This window comes from Chiloscyllium plagiosum, chromosome 21 (assembly GCF_004010195.1).
Source record: "Chiloscyllium plagiosum isolate BGI_BamShark_2017 chromosome 21, ASM401019v2, whole genome shotgun sequence".
Classification (NCBI taxonomy): domain Eukaryota; kingdom Metazoa; phylum Chordata; class Chondrichthyes; order Orectolobiformes; family Hemiscylliidae; genus Chiloscyllium; species Chiloscyllium plagiosum.
Genome location: NC_057730.1, coordinates 4,235,110 through 4,241,388, shown reverse-complemented (window position 1 = coordinate 4,241,388; position 6,279 = coordinate 4,235,110). Strand labels below are relative to the sequence as shown.

Sequence of the window (6,279 nt, the reverse complement as noted above, 5' to 3'; positions counted from 1 at the left end):
CAGGTACATTCAGTGTAAAAGGATAACCATGGCAAGAATAAGGCCCATTATGGAGCACGGTGGTAATTTGGGTGGAGCCAGAGTGTATCAGTAGGGATCTCAATGCATACTTTGGTTCAATGTTCATCAGTGAGACAAACAAGGTGGGTATAGAATCAGGAACAAGGACTGTGATGTAATTAAATAAAATTAGCATCAGGAAGTGATTCTGAGTGATATGTCAGACTTGAATGTAGATAAACCTTCAGGGCTGGACAAAATGTATCTCAGGCTGTTGAATGAGGCAAGGGAGGTGTTGGAAGGGGTACTTGAAAATAATTTCAATTTCTCCCTGGCCACAAGAGAGCTGCCAGAGGACTGGAAGACAGCCAATGAAGGACTGTTATTCAAGAAGGGAGCAAGGGATAAACTACAAGCCACTTAGTCTAACTTTGGGGGTGGGGAAACAATTAGAAGCAAATCTGAATGGACACAATTGATCTGCATTTGGAGATGCAGGGATTAATCAAGAACTGTCAGCATGGTTTTGTTAAGGGGAGGTCACGTCTAAGCAACTTGATTGAATTTTCTGAAGAGGTGACCAGGTACACAGATGAGGGCAATGTTTTTAATGTGGTCTACTTGGACTTCAGCAAGACTTTTAATAAGGTCCCACATGGGAGAATGATAGTGAAACTAAGAGCCCATGGGATCCAAGGAAATTTTGCTAATTGAATCCAGAAGTGCAGAAAACAAAGGAAGATGGGTGTTTTTTGTAACTGGAAGCCTGTATCCAGTGGAGTTCCACAGGGATCAGTGTTGGGGCCCTTACTGTTTGTGGTTTGTATAAACTATTTAGACTTGAATGTAAGATGGCTGAGCAGCAAGTTCGTAGATAATAGAAAACTTGTTGGGGTGGTAAATAGTGAGAAGGATGGCCTGAGAAGTTGTCAGGCTGAGCTATCAATGGCAAATAGAATTCAGTCTAGGTAACAGTGAGCTTGAGCTTGGACAGGAGAAACAAGGCAAAGATGAATAGTAGGAACCTGGGAAGCTCTGAGGAGCAGAGGGACATTGATGTACATGTCCACCGGTCCTTTCAGGTAATGGGGGAGATAAAGTGATTAAGAAGGTGTAAGGGCTACTTGCCTTTATTAGCCAAGGCACAGAGTTTAAGAACAGGGAGGTTATCCTGTACATCAGTGTAAAAATTTGGTTAAGCCACAACTAGAGTATTGTGTGCAGTTCTGGAATCCTCATTATAAAAAGGGATGTGATTGCATTGGAGAGGGTGCAGAGAAGATTTCCCAGGATGTTGCCTGGACTGGTGAATGTTGGGTATGAAGAGAGATTGGATAGACTTGGTAGAAGCAAATGGCTGTAGATGCTGAAATCTGTACTGAAAACAAAAAGTGCTGGAGATCACAGCGGGTCAGGTAGCATCCACGGAGAGAGAGCAAGCTCATGTTTCAAGTCGAGATGGGTCCTGATGAGTCATCTAGATTCGAAACACTAGCTTGCTCTGTCTCCAAGGATGCTGCCTGACCTGCTGTGATTTGCAGCATCTGTTTTTGTGTTTTCAGTCTGGATAGACTTGGATTGTTTTCCTTAGAGATTGAGAGGGGATAGGACTGAGATGTATGAAATTACAATGGATATAGATTGGGTAGACCGGAAGGAAAAGGAGGCATTTAAAGTAAGAGGCAGGAGGTTTAGAGAAGTGAGAAAAATGTTTTCACCCAGAGGGTGGTGGGTGTCTGGAACTCACTGCCTGTAAGTGTGGGAGAGGCAGAAACCCTCATAACATTGTGCACTTACGATGTCACTTACAATTTAGATGTGCACTTGTGATGCCACGGCATACATGTCTATACACCAAGTGCTGGAAATTAGGATTAGAATTATTAGGAGCTTATTTTTAACAATTGCAGATCTGACGGGCTGAACACTCTTCTTCTGTGCTGTCAACCTCTTTGACTCTCTGGGTCTGCTGCAAATTTATAAACAATGCAGCTTTATAGACGTTATCTTTTTCAGCAGTTAACACAGTATTGTGGCTGAAAACTTGCAAATTTCTGAAAATGAACATTGTGATTATTTTCTGGGATTCATGAACCTATAATAACTGAATAAATTCCATGTCAGTGAGATGGGAGTGGGAAAATGTGTACCTTTTACAGAAATATTACTGGCACATGCAAGAACCTGTTTTAAGAAATGGTGAAAGGACACTTACAGATCAAAGCAATATGTGATATAAATTATATATAGTGCAGCATTGAAACCAAATGAAGAATGGGGAAAGTTTAAGTGCTGTAAGTTCACATTCAACAGGAATTGGATTCAGATTGCACAAATAATTAGGATCTTGATAGATAATGGAAAGAGAAAAGGTTAATCTCAATATTATGGACTGGGGTTGTGAAATAAGTACCCCAAGTAATAAACAGTAAACAATCTGTCACTGATGGACACGTTCCCACTAAGTCTGTTATATAAATAGTTACTTACAATTTTCTGACAGTCTTGATGAGTTAATTCACCTTTTATATATTGATCATGTTAGTATTGGGTTGTGTTAGCTACCCTGCACCGACACTATTTTAGCTTCACCCTATGAATTCAACAGCAGTTGTAAAAAATCAGTTTGTGCTCCTTGGCAGCTATTGTTGTTTTAAGGCTGGTAGCCCCAAACTCAGATCTTGTAACCACAGGCAGAGTTTGCACGGTCTACGGCACGGAAACAGCCCTTTGGCCCAACTTGGCCATGCCGCCCAGTTTTCATAATTAGACTAGTCCCATTTGCCTGTGTTTATTCCAATCCTTCAGTGCCTACCCCATCCATGTATCTGTCTAAAGGTTTCTTAACTGACAAAATTGTACTTGATTCCACTGCTACCCCGTTCCAGACACTCATCACCTTCTGTATGAAATAATTTCCCCTTTGGATCTTTCTGCATTTCTTCCCTCTCACCTTAAACCCATGCCCCTACCATGGGGAAAGGCTGTTGGGTATCTACCTTAACTATGCCCTCATGATTTTATGAAGCACTATAAGGTCACCCCCTCAGTCCCCTATGCTCCAGGGAAAACGTCCCAGCCTTATAACTTAAACCTTCCAGTCTAACATCTTAGTAAATATTTTCTGCACTCTTTCAAGTGTAATGATATCGTTTCTATATAAGGTGTCCAGAACTGCACACAGTACTCCAAATGTGGCCTCACCAACATCTTGTACAACTGCAACAAGACATCACAACTCCTATACTCAGTGCTCTGACCGATGAAAGCAAGCATGTTGAAAGCCTTCTTCACCATGCTGTTGACCTCTGACCCCACTTTCAAGGCACTATGAACCTGTACCACTAGATCTCTTTGTTCTATAACACTTCCCAGGGCCCTACCATTGACTGTGTAAGTCCTGCCTTGGTTTGACCCACCGAAGTATAACACCTTGCATTTATCTAAATTAAATTCCATCTGCCATTCCTGAGCCCACTGGACCAGTTGATCGAAATCTTGCTGCGTTCCCTACTTCGCTATCTGCTACACCACCAACCTTGGTGTCATCTGTAAATTTACTAACCATACTTCTTAAATTCTTATCCAAATCACTTATATAAATGACGAATAGCAGTGGACCCAGCATTGATCCCTATGGTCACAGGGCTCCAGTCTGAAAAACAACCCCCTACTACTACCACCGTCTGTCTTTCACTGTCAAGCCAATTTTGTATCCAACTGGCCAGCTCTCCCTGGATTTCATGCAATTTAACCCTATTCAATAACCTACCATGCCACACCTTGTCAAAGGCCTTGCTAAAGTCCATGTACACAATGTCTGCCACATTGCCTTCCTCTATTGTCTTGGTCACCCCTTCAAAAAACTCAATCCAATTCTTGGGGCATGATTTCCCAAACACAAAGCTATGCTGACTACCCTAAATGAGTCCTTGCCTCTCCAAACACCGTAGATCCTGTCTCTCAGAATCCCTTCTAACAATTTACCCACTACAGATGTTAGGCTCACTGCTCTGTAGTTCCCAGGTATTTCCCTGCAGCCTTTCTTAAATAATCGCACAACATTAGCCACCTTCCACTCTACAGACGCTTTACCTGTGGCTGTTAATGATATAAATAACTCTGCAATTTCCTTCTTAGCCTCCCACAAAATCCTGGGATACACTTCATCAGGTCCATGGGATTTATTTACCCTCATGTGTTTTAAGACTTCTATCTCCACTTCTTCTGCAATGTAGACTCTCTTCAAGACATCATGACCCACAGTTTGGGAAGAACTGCTCTATTCAGAGCTTTTGGCTTCATACATATTTCATTAGGTTGAAATAAATTGAGGTATCAAAAATTGTTATGCTATTGATAAAATTACCCACAGGTTCGGGAAGCGCTGATCTATTGGGTCCCCTGGTTTATCAATCTTTGATCTGGGTGAAATAAAGCTTTGAGAGAACAAAACCTGCTATCATATTGATTAAAAACTGCAATAACTTTACATTGAAAAGTCTAGTAAAATCCATAACTCCTGAGATCTGGAAGTTAAGATCCCATATTGCACAGCTATCAAATCACGAAAATATCACCGTAAGTCCCATATTTGATTTTCTTTTGGTTGCAAGGATTTATTAGTTATCTGAATTCCATAAAACTTGATAAAATGTTGACAAACTACAAGTGATTACTTTTTAAAATGTAACCTCCGTGGTATTTTTCATTTACAGCAATAAGCCTGTCAGTTGTGTTCTGCGGGGGAAAAAAGTGAGTCGCAATTTTGATTCCTATGACAGAAGTTAAACTGTGCTCCATCAATGTCAGAGGTCACATCACCACTTATCAAGAGCCCACAGGACATCTCACCATCGCGCAGATAAGGGAGCGGAACTCAGCAGCGCTGTTCGCCTGAATGATCAGCTCAGAGAACTCCTCGAATTTCGACAGCAGAGCCAGTCATAGCCTGCGGGGTAATCAGGCAGTCAGTTCACATCACCATCAGAAGGCCACTGCAGTTACTTGATTAAGTCTTTGCTGTAGAGCTGGTTTAAAGATCACTGATTCTGTCAATTGCCTGGCAGGACCAATCAGACCGCAGGTCACTGATGAGGCACATTCTCTTCTTAATGGCTGTTTCCACTCAAACTACAAGTTTCAAAGATACAAACAAATCGGTTACAAGAGTTTAGGTGGATTTTCTTTGTGTGTGTGTGCATGGTAAATAGATGTGAGGGATATATAACTTAAACAAAAGGGGAATGTTTCTGGGTTAAACTCTGTTCAACACTTAACACTTGTACTTATCTGTACGCCACAATAGTTACTTGATGCTGCAGAGGTGGACAGATAGATATAGAGGCACGAGGATGTGCTAAAAATGTTACTGAGTTTTTCTACCACTATGTTACACAAGTTATTATTGTCTGTACAGTGAGGGCATTGCAGCAATGCAAATTACCTACCCCCAAAGAGGACAAATGCTATCTCATATTTCAAACTATAGAGTCAGTCTCGTGTCTTGCAGCCAGCTGAGAAGTTGCCAATGATACAATCAATCTATAACATCAGCTCAGCATTCGGTTTCTGCACATTTATGCTGAAGACTATAACCGTCTGCTCTGTCTTGTGGAGAGAGGGCTGGTGATTTTGTTCCAAGATATCATCTGGAAATGAAATCACCTGTGCTTCTCAAAATCATTATTGATTGACCTTAACCTTTTACCAACTACTCACTCAATTTCCATTCAGATTTACCCCACTTTGTGCCAAATCCACCAAATTGAAACCCAATCAAAATTCCATGAAGTGATACTTCCATGAAGTAATTCTGACCAGGTCCACAAACGTTTGAAAACTTTGACATATATGAATTCGTTTCATTGGAAATATTATAATTCCAACAAAATGCAGAAGTAGGTCATGCACCTACCTGATTTGACCAAGTCAGATTATGTAAGCAGCAGTTTTATAGACACTGCCTAACTCCTCCACCTCTGACCAAAAACAGCTAGAAACTCCAATTTGAATACGAAATGCACTACTAGTTTCCACCCTTTGGATTTAGTGCAAAGTACAGAAACGATTAAATCCCGCACATATCCCAGCTCTTCTGCCTCTGGCTCAAATTACAAATATACACTGAAGGCAATTTCTTCCTCTTTAGTGAATGTCAGCTATCAAATATTAACTATGCAAAAGACATCTCCAACAAAAATGGGTTACATCCTTCCGTCCTTCATCTTGAAGAATTGTAAATGACAAAATCCTTAATCTTATATCCTATACTATCAT

General features: G+C 40.9%; 1 long non-coding RNA gene across 1 annotated transcript; it reads left to right on the top strand.

The window, feature by feature from the left end:
* The first annotated feature begins 691 nt into the window (after window positions 1-691).
* On the top strand, window positions 692-5,262 carry LOC122560377. Its single transcript, XR_006314726.1, has 2 exons — window positions 692-819; window positions 4,719-5,262. It is a non-coding gene; the product is annotated as an uncharacterized LOC122560377 (long non-coding RNA).
* The last annotated feature ends 1,017 nt before the right edge of the window (window positions 5,263-6,279 follow it).